Consider the following 22,339-nt stretch of genomic DNA (forward strand, 5'->3'; position numbering starts at 1 on the left):
GGGCGTTCAGAAAGTGGACAACTTAAATCGTGATTATGTCACTACGTGGCTCTAGTGTGCATTAAAAATCTAGCATTTTTGATATTTTTTTTACTTGTGATTCCGAACTGATAGAATGTTCAAGTCTTCAGCTAAGTTGTTTCAGGGCTGGTAGTGAGTCACTTTTCAGTGACTTGGTCACTTTTTTCAAGCCAGTCACTAAAAAGTCTCTTTTTTTAAGGTCAAGTCACTAAAGTCACTTTTTCTTGTAATCAGTCACTTTTTTCAACTATTTTAGCGTGAATTTATTTCAATATTGATCATTATTTGCTTTGTGACGTTAAATCGTCTTTCTCTATCTACAGGCTGTCTACTCATTTTTCTAAATAAAATTTCCTGAGTTTTCCAGGTTTTCCCAGAACATTAACGGATAAATTCAAGGCTTATAATAAGAAAGCTTTTTTTTTAAATGCGTCAAAAATATGATTTTTCTGGAAAATCAACAGTAATTAACCCAAGAGTTTTTAAGATATGGCAATCAGTTTTAAAGAAACTTGTTTGTAATCAAATCCAATGAATGTTGAACTTAATATTTCACTGTTCACAGTTTAAAAAAACGTACTTAATTTGAGTAAGTCCAAAATCTAAAAACATTCAATGTCTTGTAGTTTCGTATTCCATGTACAAGTTCATGATATTGAAAATCTTCAAAGTGCCTGAATTAAGGAAAACATTAAATGATTTATTTCAAGTTCGTAATTAACTTTATGAAATATTAGAGATCTTCATTGCAGTCCCATTAACTTCACAACAATTGTAGGAGCTTTGAAGAAGTTCTGAGGAATGAAAGGAAATTCTGAGAATTTCAGTAAAGCTCCATAAACAAACTGCGGGAACATAAGGGAAGTTAACACACTGAAATTATGGGGAACTTACTGGAAGTTTTAAGATCCTCAAATCGGTTCTTTTAACATTTTAAAATTTTCAGAAACTTTTATGAAGTTCCTAGAATTTCAGAGCACATCACAGGTGTTTAGCAAACTTGAGAAATATAGAAACCTTGAGGGGTATTGTGCAAATAAAAAAAAATCTAAGCACCTCAGAAAAGCTAGATCTAGAGATCTTTGGGGAATTTCAGACCTTAAGAGCAGTTCCCATGACTTTAGTTCAGACTTTTTAGGGCAGTTTAAATATCTATAATCGTAAATTTAGGAAAATTTAGAATCCTTAAGATGTTCCGAGAATTTCAGGGAAGTACAGAGACCATCAGATAATTTATGAAAACTTCATAAATATTTCCGGAACTTCACAGAAGTCCAAAGAATTTCAGGGAAATTTATCTTCAATAGAATTGAGAGCTTTACGGAAGCTTCGAGAACATCAAGACAGATCAGAGAATCAAAGGGCAGTTCAAATAATTTAAAGAAAATTGTAGAAACCTTAAAGAAGTTCCAGAAACTTCAACAAAGCTCCGGTAGAACTTCTGGAACGTGATAAAAAGAGAGTATTTTAAGGGTGTTATATCATGGAAATATCAAGAACTTTAAAAAATACGAAAGTTTAGCTAAGGTGATTAGAGAATAGCATCGAAATTCCATTCATTTAAAAAAATGCGAGAATTATTTTAGCAAGCAGCGATAAATATCTTCAAGAAATTCCAGAGAACTTATAATTTAGATAGTTAGTTTCATGATATTCAGAAAAGTTCCGAGTACTTCGAGGACGATCAAATAGCTTCAGAATAATCCCATTAACTTAAGCAAATTTGCAGCGACTTACAAGGAATTCCGTTGAATTATGGGGTATTCCAAGAATTCTATGATTGATCTAAAAACGTCAGAAAATTTGCCGAACAAACAAATTTAGAGAACTTCAGGTAAGCATAGTTCAGGAAAAATAAGTGAGCGTTTTTAATTATTAGAATACTTAAGGAAAATTGTCCAAACTTTAAGGCAAATCAATTAATTTCAGTAAAGTTGTGGGTTGTTAAAAAATACTGATAAATTCAGGGCAACCTAGAGGAGAACTTTAAAGAAATTTGTTTAGGCAGTTTTGATAACACCCGGAAAGTCTAAACTATTGAAGAAGTTTTAAATTAGTGTCTATGCTTTGACTATATGTTTTAGTATTACTTCTGCGTGAAGTCAACGATTTACATAGTTGAAGATGCTAATTTCAAATAACAGACTGTAGTGGTAATTTTTATACGATAGATGGAGTAGATGAAAGTATAGGGTTGATAGTTTCGTTAGAGTACGGCAGTGTGAAAATTGCATATAGATATTTGAATAGCGAGCTAGGACAACTTTTAAGGAAGGTACAAATCGGTTTTTTCATCTCTCTTTACCAAACTCCCCCTTTGGAGAGGGATGGTGAGGGGTGTCCCCCCTGCCACCAGTGAAATTAGCATCTTCAACTATGTAGTGTCTATGATTTAATGGAAGTTTCATGAACTTCAGAAAAATCATGAGAACTTAAGTGAAAATCATAAAACTATACTAATTATTTCATTCTAATTCCATGAAAATTGCGGGAGCACAAAAGTTCCAGGAATCTAGAAAAACTTAGAAAACTTTACAGAAGGACAGTGGTATTCAGAAACATTTCGAGAACTTCATAGGAAAAAAAATAGGAAGTTCTCAGAATAGTCCATTTTATACTCAACGGAAATTTCGATGAAGCTATCCTTCGAATTCAATTTTCTTTTAGTTTTTAGCGGAATTATCTTGAAATTCTCCACAATAAGGAAAGATTATCAGAATATTCATTGAATTCATTTCAGATTTCCTTTTGAATCTCACTCCTTCCATTGGAATTCTACTCACATTGAAAGTCTCCTAAGAATTCATTGGCATTTCTACTCACAATTTCCTTAGATTTCTTCTCATAATTTGTTTGGAAAACTCTTCTGAATTTATTTTCCGAATTCCTTTGAAGATGTCCTGGAGTTGTTCTCAGATTTAATTGTAATCCTTCTTTTAGTATTAAAAAAAAAAATCCAAGGACTTATGCTCCGAATTTGTTTTGTCCCACACACTTTATGAAATTATTCTCAGAATGCCCTTGGAATTTTCCTTTGAAGTTCACAGGAGTTGTGCTCCTCAGAAATTCCTAAGAGTTTTCAATAAAATTTATTTTTAATTCAATTCAGGGTCACTTTTTAGTCACTAATTTTAAAACTAACAGTCACTATTTAGTCACTTATTTCTTCAACATGGTCACTAAAATCACTATTTTTGACAGCAGTGATGGCTACCAGCCCTGTTGTTTAGAAGACCAAGGACGTTCGGAAGATGGTTAATATTATTCAGAATTCACTACTAATGCCTTTAAGTGTCGCTAGTGTGTATGAATTTTTGATCCCGACCACCTAGAAAGTTCGAGGCTTTAGCAAAGTTATTCAGAAGGCCATGGCTGAGCGCATAGTGCTTAGCAGCGTTGCCAGATATACCGATTTCTTGGTATTCATACCGATTTCCGAACTAGATACCGATCTACAGATAAGGTTCCTCAGAATACCGATGTTTGAGGTTTTATACTGATTTATACCGATTTTTTTTTTTCAATAATCAAAATGATTTTTGTCTGCCCGCGCTTAGAATTTCGGAGAAAATTATTGTGAGGGACTTGTATATTTTTGAATATCTCAATTTTTGTGAGCCTTTAAAATTCTAAAAAATAAATGTCTTATGGATACTCTGTCGATTAATGTTTCAACTTCCTCACCGTTTTTGGCTACCCATGAATCGATAAACAGTCGATGGCTCTTTCTGGTAATTGCAGGAGAATCGGGAAATACTTTTTAAACATTATTTAAGTACCTGGATTTTCTTCCAACTTACATCGTTAATTATTTTGCGATTCCTCTCAGAAACTTATTTTGACTTCCCTTCTTCAGCCTTCGTTCGAATGATTCTTCCATCTTCTCCCGCCAGTTTTTTTTTCAACTTTCCCGGAACTTCAGGGATACTTCCAGATTTTGAATGCGGATCCATACTACCTGCAGGAAGTTTTAAGAAGTTCTGAAACATCAGAAAAGTCCAGACTTTTGAGTAATTTTCGATTAATTAAAGAATGTTTCAATAACTTCTGTTAAAATTCTAAAACCCGTAAATTTCAGGAAAGTCCAGTGAACTACAGTGAACTTAAGGAAACATCACAAATATCCAAAGAACTTCTGGAAAATTGAATGGTTTTCAGGACAGTTTAGTTTCAGGAGAATTGCGAGAACTTTAGGAAGCTCCGAGAACATCAGAATAAATTTCAAGGAGATCGCTGAAATTTTAAAGGAGTTCCGAGAAACTCAGGCAATTTCCGAAAATTTCAGCAATGTTCCGAGGGGCTCATGTAAATTTAGGAAACGTAAGAGAAGTTACGTGAACATTAGCACACTGTGGGAACATTTTATGGGAAGTTCCGTGCTTATTAATGGCAGTGTCGATAATTTTTTTAAATAATAAAAATCAAGAAGAACAGAAAACTTCAATGCTGATGTTACAATAAATTCAAGAAAATTGTGAGTGTACCTAAGAAATTTCGTAATCTTCAAGAAAGTCTCGAGACCTTCAAAGTTGATTGGAGATATTCCGGTAGTTTCAATATATTCAGGAAAGTTCAAAGTATTTCAAAGATGATCAGAGTACTCCAAAACAGCCCTGTTGACTTAAGGAAGATTTCATGAACTTTTAAGGAATTCCAAGAATTATGGAATATTCCTTCCAATGTTCCAAACACATCAGGGGCGTTGCGGGGTCTTCAGGGATGTTTTATGACCATTTGGAAAATTTTCTGGATCATTAGAACATCCCAAGAGCTCTTTCTTCCGGAATTATGTCCTTGTTTCTTTCGATTGTTCCGTTAGCGCTCTAGCTTACGACTTCTTCCAGATTGTTTTCCAATCTACCTTAGAAAGTTTCTGCCAGCGTCTCCAGGAAGTTTCTTCCGTCTTCTCCAAAAAGTTTAATTAAACTTCTCCCAGAAATTTCTTTCGTCTAGTTCTGGAATTTTGTCCAGTTTTTTTTTTTTACTTCTATTGGAAGGTTTTTCCGAGCTTCTTCTGGCTTCCCTTGGAAATGGCTACTTTTGGAATTTACTTCAATTTCTGAAACTTTTCTGTCTTCCTTTGAATGTGAAATCCGATTTTTTTTTTCTGGAAGTTCCGCGGATGTTTTTCCGACTTCTCTCAGATCTTTCCTCAAATTTCCTCCAGAAGAGCTTCTTTCTTCTTCCTCTGGATGTTGTTTTCAGCTTCCTGCAGAAGCTAATTCAAACATTCCCCTGTGTTTTCTTCCGGAATTTTACGATCATAGTCCAAAAGTTAATATTTTCACTTTCAAAAACGGCAAAAATATGAAATTTATTAAAATAGTAAATACCGATAAATACCGATTTTTTTTTAAAAACTTTGATATCGATAAGCTTTAAAACATTCTGACAACGCTGGTGCTTAGTTCGTTTCGAAATTATTTCACTGCGCGTGCATGCGAAAATGTGAAATACAATGGAGTCGCTTTTTACGCGGATTTCGGAATTTAAAGGGTGATACGGTCAAACTTTGGTCAAGGGAAAACGCGTGTAAATCGGTGAAATCGTTTATTTAAAAAATCAAATTAAATTTCTTTTTCAAGTTCAATTAGTATAAAATTCAGGAAAAATATTCAGTTAGGCTTCCGCTTTTCCAAATCCGAATTGCCGGGCCTTACGCTTGACCCCTGCCATCAGATTTTGTACAGCCACCTTGTCCACCTTCTTCGCCGCAGAAAGCCAGTTTGCCTTGAACTGCTGCTCGCCCTTAGCAGTTTTTTTGGTCTTCTTTAGGTTCCGCTTGACAATAGCCCAGTATTTCTCAATTGGGCGGAGCTCTGGCGTGTTGGGAGGGTTCTTGTCCTTGGGAACCACCTGCACGTTGTTGGCGGCGTACCACTCCATGGCCTTTTTACCGTAATGGCAAGATGCCAAATCCGGCCAAAACAGTACGGAACAACCGTGTTTCTTCAGGAAAGGCAGCAGACGTTTATTCAAACACTCTTTCACGTAAATTTCTTGGTTGACAGTCCCGGAAGCTATGAAAATGCTGCTTTTCAAGCCACAGGTACAGATGGCTTGCCAAACCAGATATTTCTTTGCGAACTTTGACAGTTTCATGTGCTTGAAAACATCTGCTACCTTTCCCCTTTCTTTTGCCGTATAAAACTCCTGTCCCGGAAGCTGCTTGTAGTCTGCTTTGACGTAGGTTTCGTCGTCCATTACCACGCAGTCAAACTTCGTCAGCATCGTCGTGTACAGCCTCCGGGATCGCGCTTTGGCCGTCGTATTTTGTTTATCATCGCGATTTGGAGTCACTACCTTCTTGCAAGTCGATAGTCCGGCTCGTTTTTTGGCTCGATGCACGGTTGTAGACGATACACCCAGCTTATTTGCGGCATCTCGGAGAGAGAGGTTAGGGTTTCGCTTGAAACTACCGGCAACTCTCTTTGTCGTCTCAGCGGCTTCCTGTTTTCGATTTCCCCCCGTTCCAGACTTCCTGGCTGTCGACAAACGTTCCCCAAACACTTTAATTACATTTGTAACGGTTGATTTGGCAACTTTTAGCGATTTTGCCAACTTTGCGTGCGAGTAGCTCGGATTTTCGCGATGCGCGAGCAAAATTTTGATACGCTGCTCTTCTTGCTTGGACGGCATTTTGACAACTGAAGAGTGAATTCCAAAATCAAAATAGGAGCAACATTCTACACACACACACCTTCAAAATGAGGGGTGTTCAGGTTTTTTAAATGCAAAATTGAAAGAAATACGTCAAGTTGATATTGACCAAATTTTGACCGTATCACCCTTTACACGGTTTTTTTCACGCGGATTTTGGTTTTTTTTACGTGGATTTCAGAATCTACGCGGTCTATCGTTATACACTAGAGTCGCTTTTTACAAGGTTTTTTTACGCGGTTTTTTTCCGCGGATTCCGGAATTTACGCGGTTTTTTTTACGCGGATTCCGGAATTTACGCGTTTTTTTTACGCGGGACGTATCACCTGCGTAAAAAGCGACTCTAGTGTATATCGGATCTGAACTTTGAAATTGCTTGAATATGAAATTAATCAGTCTCTCATATTTTGGAATCACTTGAAAATAAAATGAATCAGACCTGAAAATGTTGGAATTTCTTGAATATGAAGTAAATCAGGGCTGAAAAGTTTTGAATCACTTGCATATGAAGTAAATCAGACATGGAAAACTTTTAAATCACCTGAACCAGACCTGAACAGTTTTGATCCACTTGAATGAAATAAACCATGACAATACCATCTAATAATGTCTCTTAAAATTCATCTGAAATCGATAACTTTTGACAGTCACATAAAACTCATTGCATTACCTGTTCAAAGTACTCCTAAAAACAAGATATAAAATGAAGAAAACAAGGAACTCAACGGTCTAAAACGGGCACCACGGTGTGCACAATAAATTAGTATGAACATAAAACTCCAAAAGCCGAACAAGGAGTGGAATACACTGGAGTAGCTTTTTAAGCGGTTTTATTTCGCACGGTTTTTATTTACGTGGATTCCAGAATTTACGCGGTTATTTTTACGTGGATTTCGGATTTTTTTTTACGCGGATTTCAGAATTTACGTGGTTTATCGTTATACACTAGAGTCGCTTTTTACGCAGTTTTCTTTTTACACGGGCTTTTTTTTACGTGGATTTCGAAATTTACGCGGTTTTTTTTTTACACGGGGCGTATCACCCGCGTAAAGAGCGACTCCAGTGTATATTGTTTTACGGGTCTGTCTATACTCACCAAAATCGAATGTTAAAGATCTGAATAAAGGTTATCGGTGTCTAAGTATAGCAATTGCTTCAAACTAAGGATGAATTGATATCATTGCTTCCGTCCAAGACCTAGACTGACATGGGCATTGGAGAGTCAACGTAATAGAATTTAGGGCGACTCGAAGAAAGGTGGCCAAATTGAGAGTACGCAGAGTTCTTGGTATTTTGATCATAATCTCACTCAAAATAATCTAATCATAAATTTTCCATTCTCTCCCCTTACAGGTGGCTGGCGTATCAGCGACCACGGAGCGATTAACAGCTCCCCCGGCGCCTCCCCAGGGCCACTCGCCCCTCCAGCTCTTAGATGAGCCTCATATGTCCATTGCTGCGGCTGAAAATGCAGGGTAAGTGTTACGGAATTACACAACTATCATATGTTACCACTCCCCCCCCCCCCTCCCACACAACTAGTGGGTGGCAAAACCGGAAAGGGCGATCTGGCGCGTGTACCTACACAAACATGACCAGGCGCGTGTCATCCGCTATATAATGGAATTAGAGTAACAGGGTTCTCGTCGTTCTCAACATGGGGAATGCAAATCACACGGCCATAATTGAAATATTATTGCACTTCAGTTTTAATCAACAGTCAGTCTCAGAACCTACCGGTCGGTGCTCAGTGATTGTTAGATTTATTGGATGCGCTTCGAAATATGTAGTTCATATGGCGTTTTGTGGTCTACCATTTGCAAATATGTGCAGTGTGATAATGGTCATCGTCATCAATTGAGCGTACAGGGATCGAAATGGGCTGCTGCAGCAGTAGAATGTGCGTTATTGCAAATTTATGATGCAAATCGAATTGAAGTATGCATTGATTATTAGCACTCATGAATGACGCTCGTCTCGGTCTCTGGGGCGCATGGTGAGCAGGTCAGTTCACCCACAACGGAAGGATTCATCGAACGACCTTCGGTTGCTGCAGCTAAACTTGGCATGGAACGATTTAATTCAGTGATCCACCTACACCGTTGCACCTTCCGTTTGTCTGTCTGGAGTTGGCAACGAAACAAAGGCCCGGATTGTTTTAGTGTACCAGCTGACTTCGACGACGATGACGACGACCGACTCATGTCTGGACGGCTCCGAGACAGCTAGGACCATTGTTTGTTCGTTCTGGACGCCGTCCCCGCCTGAATTTCTATCGTGTCTAAAATGGTGCTGTTTGGTGGCAGTACATGAATCGATGACATTTACGACGACGATGACGATGTGTTCATTTCACAGTTCGAGTTTCTCCATTTGCACCGGTCAACGAAGCAAAAGGGCATCTATCATTCACACTTGGATTTGCTTGGGCGGGAACGCGTGTCAAAGTCCATGCTATATGTGCACATTGACATCATCATCATCATTGTCATCGTCGTCGTCGTCCGTCACCGTCTCCGGTGGTGGTGGATGAGTGTCGCCAAAAAGTTCGGAGCCGGTAACATGAATGGTGCAAGTCAGAGCGTAGGGCAGGGCACGGATGATGATGCTCAACCGGTCGCGGTCGGTTCGATGGAACTGGAGACACATCCAAAACCGGGAAAACAAACTCACTGCTGTAGGGAGAGGAGATGGAGAGAATGATAATTGAGTTGAGGCAGGTCATCGTCAAAATAAATTGATTTGTTGGCATTTATTGTTAGCAGATACATGCGGGGTCGGTTTCGTGCGATACCACAGAGTGTAGAGTGATTCCATATATCGCGCGGGGGGAGGGGGGGGGGGGGTTTGGTTCGAGAGGCAGCCGAGAGGGGAAGACCATTTTTATTCCTTTCATGCGAGGAAAATGGAATGAAATATGAAAAAAAAAAATGGTTTCTTTTGTACTGAAAGGAATCGTTCATCAGTGGCAAAAGGTTAATTTTAGAGTCTGCGAATGAGATGCAGTTGAGATGGCGGTTTGTCTGGAACAGTAGCAACATTTCAATAGGTTTTCTTCAATTAGCCTCGCTAGGCTTGTCGTTGGAATACAGATATCATTTGGGAATATTTTCTGTGTTGCATAAGTGGGAGTAAATGGGGATGGGGTTTTTAGATCGAGGTCCTTGGAGCACTAAGTGCTCCGATAAACCTTTGCTACCCTCAATGGTTAAATTTATTATTCTATTACAATATACAGAATTTGCAATAATTCACCACATGAACAGATTCTGTAATGAAATGATTTTTGCCTGTAATTATGAATTATTTTGTTGGTCATTTATTCTAAAGTCTCAACGTTCGAAATTCTATGTACTTCGGTAGTACTGATATTCTTGATATTGATATTGATCTGGGATCTTGAAAATCATTTCAAGATCCGACATCTGCATCTTTGTTTCAGAATCTTGAAATTTTGTTCAAGCTTGGATTATCCTTTTTTATGGTCCAGGAATGGTTGACTTCCCAAATCGTTGTTGATACGAAAGAAGATTTCAATTTAAATTTTATTCATACCTAATTCTTTATGGATAATTTTAGCAAAGAATGCTAAGTTGCTATAGAAGTATCAAATTTTGCCTCAGTAGTAGACAATATAATCAATTATATAATTTTCTAATGATATAAGCCCTTTTCATATGAGATTCTCGATTAATCCAAGTGATTAGTTGCTGATTAGACAAAATTGAATCACAAATTAAGCTTGATTGGGCTCTGAGATGATTTTGAACTTCACTTGTTAAGTTTTGTGTGAAAATGACACGTTTAAAAAAAATCAGTTCAGACATGAAAAAATTTTTGTAAGAAAAACTTTTATCCTTAAAAGTGCCCATCTTGCGATGTATGGACGGATGGTAGTAAACATAATTACCTATCTTGAGGCAAAGTTTCATCCAAATCAAACTTGGCCGACTTTAAATTTTAATCGACTTTAAACTTTAATCGACTTTAAATTTTAAAAATCGATTTGTTCAGTGTAGGTCTCAAATGGAATTTTTTCAGTTTTTTTTTGAAAATTTGGTCAATTTCCTAAAAGTCATCCGTACAACACATTTTTGTAGGAGTTGTCATTTTTCCATAATATTTTTTTTTTGAAAAAAATTCGCGGAAAAAGTTTGGCCCTTCTCAAATGTTAGTCTAGATACATTTTGGAAAAACTGAGTATACAAAAGTTCTTATTTAGTCAAAGTCTACACATCCAGAAAATTTCATTGAAATCTGAGAGGGTGTTTCCCTTCCATCTTCAACCCGTCTACAAGTCCCAAGAGAGCAAAGAATTCAACCCCAAGAGCGAAAATTTTCTCTCACAAGCTTAATCTCTCAACATGTCATGTATATTAATGCCACACAATATGTGATTTCTCTTTCACAGACTTCAAAATACAGTACCTAGCCCTGAAAAAATGTTCGAACACTTATGTATGCAATTAGATTTCCCATCCAGGGGTTGAGCTTGGCAAGCATCTTTGTCGTCGAACAAAGAGAAAGAGAAAGGAGATAGAAGCTTTTCTGGAGGAAGTTTGTTGAAAGTTCTACCAACAATCAATACGAAACTAACGATTTTAAATTGACTCACTACTTGACTAGCCTATTGGTCCCAAGCAAATCGATTAACGTATCCCATTCTAGTCGAAATGCTAGTACTACACAATGTTTGTTTTGATTCGCTATGAAAGTTTGACAGATAAAATTAGGGGTTAGTGGATTTTCCTGTGTTTCGAGGGGTGAATCGATTAGCTTGGGACCGTAGATAGTACCAGAGCTGAGCCAAAAAGTAGAGCTCGTTTCTTCGGGACCTTCTGGTCTTAGAGTTACCTCTATGGTTCTACTGTGTTACCTGACTTATAACAAATATATGTTGTATACGAGTACCCCGAGTACAAAGTATAGTTCGTCTTATTTTACATGCTATGCAAAATTAGACGAGTCATACGTTGTGTAAGGGGTACTCGTATACAACGTATATTCGTTATAAGTCAGGTAACACAGTAGGAAAAGTCGAAAAAACTTCGAGGAACTTTCAAGTAAAATATAGAGTAACTTTTGGGGTAAATTTAAAGAAACTTCCGAGGAAAATCGGATGACACATCCAGAAGGAGGAGGGGCGACTCCGGCGGAGTGGTTAGCATTCATACCTCTCACGCCAAAGTCACGAGTTCAAATCTCACCCCGGATAAGTCACGAATGACCCAAGAGCGTTTAAGTGACTATAATAATAATAATAAAAAAAAAACATCCAGAGGAAGCCAGACCGGTTTCGAAAATCGGAAGAAAATTCCAGGAATAGCATTATAAGTTGACAAAAAAAACCTCCGGAAGAATCTCATGGAGAAACCTAGAAAGGAAGACGAAAGAAATTTCTGGAATAGTTCGATAGATACTTTCGGTAAAAGTTTAAAGGAGCTTCCTGGAGAATATGGAAGAAACTTCTTGAGGTATTTTGGAAAAAAAACTTCCTGAGATTATTTGGAAGAAACTTCTTAAAAAAGTCTGAAGCTTCTTCTGGTGTAGCCAGAGGTTTTCGGGACATTGGAAAGAAACTTCTAGGAGAAGTTGAGAAAAATACTCCGGAAGAAAGATTGCTGGGAGATGTCAAAATAAATTTCCGGTGGAAATCGGTAAAATCTTCTAGGGAAAGGTAGAATAATATTCTGGAGGAAGCTGGAAAAAAAAACTGGCGGGGGAAGATGAAAGAACCTTGCAAGCGAAGCAAGAAGAAGCTTCCTGCGAGGGAAGTCGAAAGTACTTTCCGGGAGGAATCGCAAAATAAGGCAGAAGAACATAACAGGGAACAGTTAGAAGATACCAAAGCAGCACACTACCATCACAATAAGTTGCCGCAACTTGATTGTAACTGGAATAAGTTACATATAAATAACCACAACTGTTCGGATGGCAAGCTTTGGTACTTCCAAGGGAAGATCATAAAGTTAAAAAAATAACATTCTGATGGACCTTTTTGGTAACATTAAAGATAAAAATATTTTTCGATTCCCAGGAATGACCGGGATGAGCTGGCAGCTGTTTCTTGATTCCTGGCTAGAAAAAACCAAAGAGGAAATGGAAACACTAGTCGAAAGAGTATAAAGCATCTATGAAATTTAAAGTATCAGAGACTTTGGAAAAACATTGGAGATCGTGATCGAGATTCTAGTGTGTACCTAAAATTATAAAATGATCCAAGATTCTTGATAGCATTCTACCTGTGAAGACATGTAAAGACATTTATTCGATCTCGTTGTCACACCTGGCACTTCTGCCCTGAGTACTCAACTTTGATTTGCCTCCTGATTGATTTTGGTAAGAATTAAAGATAAGGATCATTTCCCAAGGACACCAGAAACATGTTCTGATTCGGCCGATGGGTTATGGGTACTCAATATACTTACCTTACCAATCAGACTAAGCCATTGTTGTCCTCTGCTGTCCGAAGAAGTCGTCTCCACTCTACTCGATCCATGGCCACACAGCCTCATAGTCTGTGAAGGGTCCGCAGGTTGCCTCCTACTGTTGGGTTGCTTTCGAGAACAATTTTCACTGGGTCGTGGTCCAGCATTCTTACGACGTGTCCAACCCACCGTAGACGCACAATTTTTGCAATGTGGACGATGGGTGGTTCTCCTAGCAGCTGGTGCAATTCGTGGTTCATTCGTCTAATCAACGTTCCGTCATCCATCTACACTCTACCGTAGATGGTACGCAGCACCTTCCGATCGAAAACACCAAGCATTGTCCAAGTCTCGTGGCCGTAGAGGACCAACGGTCTAATCAGCGCCTTGTAGATAGTCAACTTTGTGCGACGGCGAATTTTATTCGACCGGAGCGTCCTCCGGAGTCCAAAGTAGGCGTGATTCCCTGCCATAATCCGTCTTTGAATTTCTCTGCTGGTATCATTTTTGGCGGTCACCAGTGAGCCCAAATACACGAACTCATCGACCACCTCGATTTTGTCACCGTCAATCTGAACTCGTTGTGGGAGGCTAACATTGTCTTCCCTAGAACCTCTCGTGTATTTCGTCTTCGATGCGTTGATGGCATGTCCAATCCGCCTAGCTTCAGCCTTCAGTCTGATGTACGTTTCTGCCATCGTCTCAAAGTTCCGTACCATGATGTCGATGTCATCGGCGAAGCCAAGAAGCTGGATGGACGTCATGAAGATCGTGCCACTCGTGTCTTTCCCATGTCCCATATCTGCTGATCACACCTTCTAACGCGATGTTGAATAGCAGACACGAAAGTCAATCACCTTGCCGTAGCCCCCTTCGAGATTCAAAGGGACTCGAGAGTGTTCCCGATACTCGAACAATGCACATCACTCGGTCCATCGTCGCCTTGACCAATCGCGTCAGTTTATCCGGAAATCCGTACTCGTGCACAATCTGCCATAGCTGATCTCGATCGATTGTGTCGTATGCGGATTTGAAATCGATGAACAAATGATGTGTGGGCACGTTGTATTCGCGGCATTTCTGCCAAACCTGCCGAATCGCGAAAATTAGATCCATGCACACTAAGATTTTTTTACAGGAGTCAGTATTTTTTTACTGGGTTTTTGAATTGCTGAAAAAGTCGGTAAAAATTCAAATGACCGTTATCCATAAGGAATCAATGAAATCGACCAATTATATTTTCTATCATTAAACGGGGTTAACAGAACTAAGTATGTACAAGTTCAGAACAAATTTTCTTATTAATAAATTTTCCTTAGATTTTTAAACTTTTACCGAACAGTTCCGCAATTCAAAAACTCAGTAAAACCGTACTGACTCGATTAGTGTGTGGGTACTCAATATGCCCACCATATCATGTTTTCAAAGGCTTTTTGATTTTAAAATCATAATCACAGAATTCAGAAGCTCTGCCAAGCTATAGAATCATCGACCAAAGGAGGCATCGACTTATGGAGTGTACGATACATGGAAAAATTAAGGGACCACCGAATCCATCGAATTATAGAGTTTCGAGTTGTGAAGAGTTTACTGTATTTCTGAACTCTAGAAATTTTTACATGCGCATTTTAAACATTTCCATCTCTTCACACGTTAAATCAATATTTTCGTGATGTTTTCAAATAGTCGAACGAAAGTTATTCAATATTAATATTCGGAAAATTTATTAGATTTCGAACGGGAAATCCGAGAAAAGCCGGGAATTCCACAATGAAAATTTAATGGACACCCTTTAAATATGTTATGGGAAGTTCCAGTTGAATGTCATGGTAATTCACTAAAAGTTTTCAAGGGAATATAGAGGTGAATTCCATGGGAATCTCATTTTGAGGGCAGTTCTAAGAAAATTCAGAGAAGAGTTGCAACTAAATCCAACGAAAATCTTGTTGTCTTGTTGTACGCTTTTTTTTTTCATAGTTCAATGTAGCAGCTATAAACTAGTAGGTATTATGCGTACTGTAAGACCATTGTTTCAGTCTTCCATCGTACCATAGGCCATTGCTCGAACTTTTCTACGTACACGGCCCATTAGACTGATGCAAAATTTGAAATTTTTGCTCCACAGTGCTCAAACGGTTCCAAATTGGGCCCTGATTAGCCTTCCAAAATTTGAACTCATTTAGTGAGAAACTGACTTGGCACAAACCATTTGAAGTTTATATGGGAATTACTATGGAGAAACCATAATTTCGGTTCATATCTATCTCAAAATTCACCAGTTCACTCTACTTTAGAAAACGATAGCTGAGCATGTTGAAAATTTTCTCAGCTACAACTTTGTTGAAGACCACTTTTCGATCAAATGTGAGGAGCAAACATTATTAATGATTCAAGCAGTGTTGGAAAAGTTCGCGAAATTTCATTAAGTTCACCAAGGGAAAAGCTCGTGACTCATAGTGAGTTTTCGTGAACTTTTCCATCACTGGATTCAAGTCACTGATGTCTTATGATTATGCTCAATCAACTGTTCAGCAGGCAACATTGGTGTTTGTGGCACGTAGAATAAAGGACAAAAATCATGTCTACTATTTCACACTGCAAAATACAGTGTTGCCCACAATATAGTTGCTTAATCTTGCCATAAGATTATCAATCTCTTAAACAATTAATAACTATTTAATTTGACGTTTGGCGGAAAAACGGTTTTCTGTAAAGTTGTAGCTGATAAAAATTCCCATAAGAATAGCAATAGAATTTGTTAACAATACAATTTGTAAAAAGGCTAGAAGACAATGAACAAAAACTTTTGTTTTCCGATAGTCATTTTCGTATAAACTTCAAATGGTTTGTGCCAAGTCAGTTTCTCACTAAATGAGTTCAAGTTTTGGGAGGCTAAACAGGGCCCAATTTGGAACCGTTTGAGCACTGTGGAGCGAAAATTTCAAATTTTGCATCAGTCTAACGGCCCATCATCTTTTGTACGTTCCCTGTTCCCACTTGTGTGGCCAGAATAGGCAATTCACCTCATGCTGCTCCAGAAAAGGCAGTAGTCTCCTCCTTATGCACTCCTCCTGGTAAATTTGCTAGTTCATGGTCCCAGAAGAATCGAAAGTTTCGCTTTTCAGCCCCGAACTGCAGATTGCTTGCCAGACAAGGAACTTTTTGGGAAATTTCGAATTCTTTTTGATTTTACATTATTCCGGAGCACTCTTCCGGTTCAGAAGCGAATAGACCTAGATTTGAGCGTGCAGGATTGAATCGCGACGTGCTTGCTCCGGTGAAGCAAATGTAAACAAATGAACTTATTCTGACAACCAATGCCTACACGGAAACGAAAAATTACCCAACATTAAGTTCTTTTCACTCATCTCCCCTAGAGATGAACTAGCCTAAGGCTAAAAATCTCTTTAATAAAGCCTTAAAAAAAAAAAACTAATCTCCCATGTTCCGTTCATTAAGCTAATTTTCAGTAAACCGCTTATGATAGTTTACATTTGACTACGGCAAAAATAATTACTTACTCGTGAATATTTTCTACCCAAAATTAAGTTCAATTGACTAAAATTTGAGAATATCTCATATACTTACTAGTAGCTTATTGACCGATAGTTATGAGAAAATCGACCGATAGAAATAAAATATCCCGTCCATGTTGAAAATAGGCCATTTTTTGACAATTTGTATACCTGCCGGTAATCAACCTTTTTACTGTAGTTACTTTAACAAAAACAAAAATTTTGAACATTTATAAAAATCTACATTAAAAAACCTTCAAATTGACGTTCTAAGATCACAAATAGCTAATTTGGTTGTGGAGTAATTTCTTCTGAAAGTTGAAATTTTTAAAAATGTCGAAAATCCAGGGTTCTTGCTTAGAAGGATCTAGGCACTTTAGAGCAAAATCAAAAAAGGCGTTTGTTCAGAATCTCAAAATAAGCGTTTTGGCCAAGTTTGGCTCAAATCGGTGGCATCGACCACAACTTTTTTAAATTTTGTACCCACTTGAGCTGGAATGACCCATATGGTATATTTCTCAAAACAATTATAGAAACTATTATAGAAACTAAAATTCTACAACAATTCTTGAAATGTCTTCATCTTTCTAAACGGTAGCAATTTTTCCATGAGCACTTTTCACACGTAAAATCAATATTTTCGTGACGTTCTTACATATTCGAATATAAGTTGTTGAATATAAATAACCAGGAAATTGACTAGGTTTGAAACGGGAAAACCGGGAAAAAGTCGGGAATCCCAAAATACGAATTAAGTTGCCATCCTGTAGGTACTCGTATACAGATTCCCGAATTTATATAAGTGGAATTCGAAAAAGAACTTTGTGAAGAGAAATGATTCTTAAGAAAACTCTTGTGAATATCGCAAACAAGTAAACAGTTCTGAGCGAAATTTTCAAGGTACATAAAGATTGTACTCGAAAAAAATGCAACACTATCTTTTGAGTATAACTATGTATTGCATGGGTAAAAATGATGAAATTTTGAGTAAAATTAGTTTAGAGTGTAATGTTTACATGTACAAAATCTCGTCACAATCTGTCAAGTGGTTATCGAGATGGCTTCCAAGCAAGAAGTGCTTCGACAAAAAATTATGGGAGCGGTCGTGAAAAATCCTGGCCGTACCCCAGGTAGATCGCAAAACAGTCTGCAATCGACAATTCGACCGTGTTCCGTGTGGTAAAATCGTTCAAGGAGACCCAGGCAACCCAGCGGTGAGTTGGCAGCGGAAGAAAAGCGAAGACGACCGACCCCGTGAATGCAAGGAAGGTAAGAGATTACTTCAAGCGCAATCCGAACCTTTCGATTCGGGTCGTGGCCAATTCTTCCGTCTGGTTCGTCCAGCAGACAATGAAGCGGTCTGGAGTTCATGTCTCCAAGGTAAGGAAGGCGCATAACCGAATCGATAAACAGAATACGGTGGCCAAATCCCGCGCCAGTAAACTGTACCGCGAATGGTTGGTGCAGCCGAAATGCAACGTAATGGACGACGAGACGTACATTAAAGTGGACGCCAAGCAGATCCCCGGCCTGGAGTTTTTCGTCGGCAAGTCCCACCTGGATGTTCCGGAGAAGTTCCGGAAGAAGATGGTCGACAAATTTGCCTAGTGTGACAGGCGATCTGTGGGTGCGGCAAATTTAGCGACACCATCAACGGCCAAATGCATAAAGAAGAGTGCCTCCAGAAGCGCCTGCTGTACTTCCTCCGGTCCCACGAAGGTGACACTCTGCCATTACGCGAAACCGGTGATGGAGTGGTACGAAGCCAATGATGTTGTTTTTGTGCCGAAGAAGGCAAACTCGCCAGAACTTCGCCCAATAGAAACATTCTGGGCGATTATGAACGGTGAGCTCCGGAAAACAGGGAAGGTTTTCAAAAATGACAAGGATTTGAAGAAAGAGTTGATGAAAGTGTGTAAGAAAGATGGCGCAAGCGTTGATGGGTAGCGTAAAAACCAAGATGCGGGCATTTACCCTAGGAGAGGAGGTTGAATTAACCAACTTTGCAAAAACATAGCTCATATGCGTTTATGTATTCCCTCCCAAGTAGCAATTCAGTAACCATTTAGCATCCACTCTGATTTATGATGGTTTTATAACGGCAATGACCAATCCATTTAGTTTAAATATAGCATTTTAAAGTGTAAAACATTCTTGCTTAGTAATTCAGCTTTTTGCTGTTTTAAAAACCTTTTATAGTCCGGCAAGACAGTCTAAAACTGTCTTCTTTTAAAATAAATTTAAAACAGTTATCAATCCCTCCTTAAAACTGTTCTATAATTCAAGCATAAAAGTCATTAGCAATTGTTTATTAATGTCATTATAAAATACTTTATAAACGTGTTCTATCATTATAAAAGCAACCATAAAACTATTAGGTTTTGCATTAGAGAAAAAAGCATTTATTGTTGCTTTTTAGCCTTTTTAAAAAGCATCATTAACTCCCCAATTACTTTGTTTACAAATTGAGGTTCCTCATAGTTACTAAATGCCAAATATATGACAAGGAAATCTCGAAGGATAGACGAAGTAGGATGAAAAAATCAAGTCAATTTCAGATAAATTTACTTCTTTAGAAGAACCAGTACACCACCAACGACTGACCATCTGTCGGAAAAAAGTAGAGTGAGCGAGGCCCTCGAACTCATAAAACATTCCCTAATAAAAATTGTATGGTTAATTTGCTTAACGACATGTTCTGGGTATCATCCAAACCATTTGTGGAATAGTTCAATGATTTGGGTTATCGTTCGTTTATGGTTATTTTTTATTAGGGTTGTCTAAAGTTGAAAAACACACCAGCCTTCTCCAGATCTTGCGATGACAATCGAAATAACAACCGACAACAAACCACTGAAACTGTTAGTTAGCGGAGATCAGCTGGTTTCCGATCCAAAGCAGCGATTTTATTCGGCGAAAGACTCTTCGAAAATTTCATGCAACCGTACATCTCTGCATCATTGGATGGTGCACTTCTGTAACCATCCGGAAGAAGGGGATCTTTTTTGGGAACGATTGCGCTCCCAATCCATCGGGAGAAAACCGACTGGAAGAATCCTGGATCTCACAGCACAACTATCGAAAGATAAACAAACTTTGACGTTTAACTTTCTGCAGGCAACTTTGCCTCCATAAATGCTGCCATAAATCTGAACGGGTTAGGATCAAGCAAAATGGCTTTAGATAAATACAATTCAGCCTGCAAGTTTTCTTCATAAAAGCCATTTTAAAACCTTATTAATTTATTAAAGAATTCTTGAAAGCAAAACAACTTTTTCACATATGTCCCATGAAAATCAACTTTTATGCCACCGCCATGTTACAATTAGTTTGCTTATTTTTTTTACAATCTTCGATTTTCAATCTATGTTGCCTTGGATATAACTATATTTTGGTAAATTTAGCAATGACAAACATTTAAATGCGAAAATCATTTAAAAAAATCTCGGCCAAGCTCGATCTGAAGAATAGATTTTTTTTTTTCAATGTGAAATAATTGGTCAAATCAACGTTTTACGAGGGTGGACTTAATTTTTTCGATGTTTTCACGTACATTTCACATAAAATTTAATATGGCACTAAAAACTAGGCCACTTAATGAGAACTATTGTAATAAATTTTGATATTCAATTTTATACCATCAGTTTCTATTTTAATTATTTGATAAGATCGGATTCATATATCCTTTTCTTTCTTGATTGATGCTTTCCTAAAGAATTCAGCATGCGGCTAGGGGAAATGGCTCGAAAAGGGTTTGTATTGCTGCTAAATAGCATTTATTGTAGCTTTCAAATGGTTCTCAATGCGTTCGTCATAAAACCTTTTGCAGTAAATCAATCTTGAAGAGCTTCGAGAATACACCCTTCAGAACCTTCTCCAGGGTGGGCCAACTAGACACATTCTAGTCTTAATGAGGTTTTGGTTGATGCATTAATGACAAAATAGCCTTGATCAGGGTTTTATGAATGTTGTTTTATAGTTGCTTTGTAGTATTTCATAAAACTTAAAATGTTACTTGGGCTGAGTGGTGATCATTTTTGTCTGTTGCATTTTTTTTCGAGTACAGTCTTAAGATAAATCGTAGGCAAATTTTGTCGACTTCGAACGCAGAAACAAATTTATGATCAAGAAAAAACTAAATTCTGCTACAACCTATTCTTTTCACCCGTTCCACTAGCCATATACTTTCGAGTGGATTCCGTCTGTTCAAATCATAATTCCAATCCACGCGGCGAATAAATTTCTCCATCTTCAATTTCAAATTCATAAGACATCGGCAATTTCTCTCGTATGCAAAGTACGTAATACTCCTTCAATGTGTATCTCTTCGGTTGCCATGCATCCATCGCTGCCACACTCAATCAAGTGCGGATAAGCGCATAAATCGATCGTCATCCACAGTGCCGCGTGTAGATAATGCATAATCAGCCCCGGAGCTATGCATATCTCTCTCTCTCTCTCTCTCTCTCTCTCTCTCTATCTCTATCTCTTGAACACATCACATCACTCAGTGTAATGATAATTGAATAATGGCTCGTCGTCGTCGACGACGTTGCAATTGCTGCTGCTTCTGCTGCTGGTGGCGATGGAAACCCGCCGGTGCGAGATGACGAAAGAAATCCTCCAATAGCACCAATTATGATGAGCGTCCCCATCTATAATGGATAACGATCGAACCTCTCTCAGCAGTAGAGAGAGAGAGAGAGAGAGAGAGAGAGAGAGAGAGAGAGGGATGCGCCTGCTGCTGCAACTTGAAATTGCACTGATTTCACCACTTTTGTCGAGATGTTTCTTCTTCATCTGCTTCTTGCCTTGTCGAAAGCCTGAGAGAGATAGAGAGAGAGAGATAGGAGACTCGCGCCTTCGCGCTTGGGGAATCGACATTTGCTGGATTTACCCTACCCCAGCCGGTGGTCGGTGGTACTCTGGCACATCGCTGCTGAAAAGTGTATAATCAGTGCAATCAATTAGCGAAAATTAACAACAGCATCGAGCGAAGACTACAGAGCGAAAAAAATGCCAAAGCGAAAAGCGTTTATTCGATCCACTCATGCACGGCACTGGGATGGACCTCGGTACCTGTGTGAGGAGCTACTACCTAGCTAGATGTCGGGTATGTAGGATTGAGCTGTGCCTCGTCGCTGCACATAGCAGCAACAAACAGCATCGGGTGTAGAGTTTTATGCAGGGAAAAACTGCTGGAAAAATCGATACCGACCGTTCTGTGCGGAGTGGTGGCTTGCTGGCTGGCTGGATGGCTGGCTAGCTGGTGGATGTGCTCGTATATATGCGTTTCTGGTGGTGTGTCACTCGAAAATCGATGGGAAATTTTCGGCTTCAGAGCGTTATTACTGGTGATGGCTCGCATTGCGATGAGCTGGTTTCAATGATTCAACTTTTCGCTCTCATTTATGCCATTAGACACTTTGATAAGCGTCACAGAACTGTGATTGGGAATGAATCGGCCATTCTATGTAATACATAGCTAATAGTCAGGAATCCAACCAAACTGATAAAATAGCACCATTTGATGGAAACATAATGGAAGAATTACACATTTGAATTGTTGTAACTGTATAATTGATTCGCGAGAAATGTTGCGTTTAAAGCCATTGGTTACGTTTAGTTGCTCCGCCTGTTTCAATTGTTGGTCTAGCAGTTCTGTGGTTGTGGGTGGTCACGGTGGTCATTGACAACTTAGCCCTAAAACCAATA

At 38.5% G+C, this 22,339-nt stretch overlaps 1 long non-coding RNA gene across 2 annotated transcripts in view; it reads left to right on the top strand.

Annotated features, from left to right (window-relative positions):
- The window catches only part of LOC135711939 (uncharacterized), a 214,519-nt gene that overhangs the window by 177,099 nt on the left and 15,081 nt on the right, over positions 1-22,339 (top strand). For both annotated transcript variants that reach the window (XR_010518513.1, XR_010518512.1), the window contains one exon: positions 8,035-8,156. This is a non-coding gene — a long non-coding RNA (uncharacterized LOC135711939). The remainder of the gene's footprint in view (positions 1-8,034; positions 8,157-22,339) is intronic.

This window comes from Ochlerotatus camptorhynchus, unplaced genomic scaffold (assembly GCF_037179485.1).
Source record: "Ochlerotatus camptorhynchus isolate MF236.1 unplaced genomic scaffold, CSIRO-AGI_Acam_v1.1 ptg000445l, whole genome shotgun sequence".
Classification (NCBI taxonomy): domain Eukaryota; kingdom Metazoa; phylum Arthropoda; class Insecta; order Diptera; family Culicidae; genus Ochlerotatus; species Ochlerotatus camptorhynchus.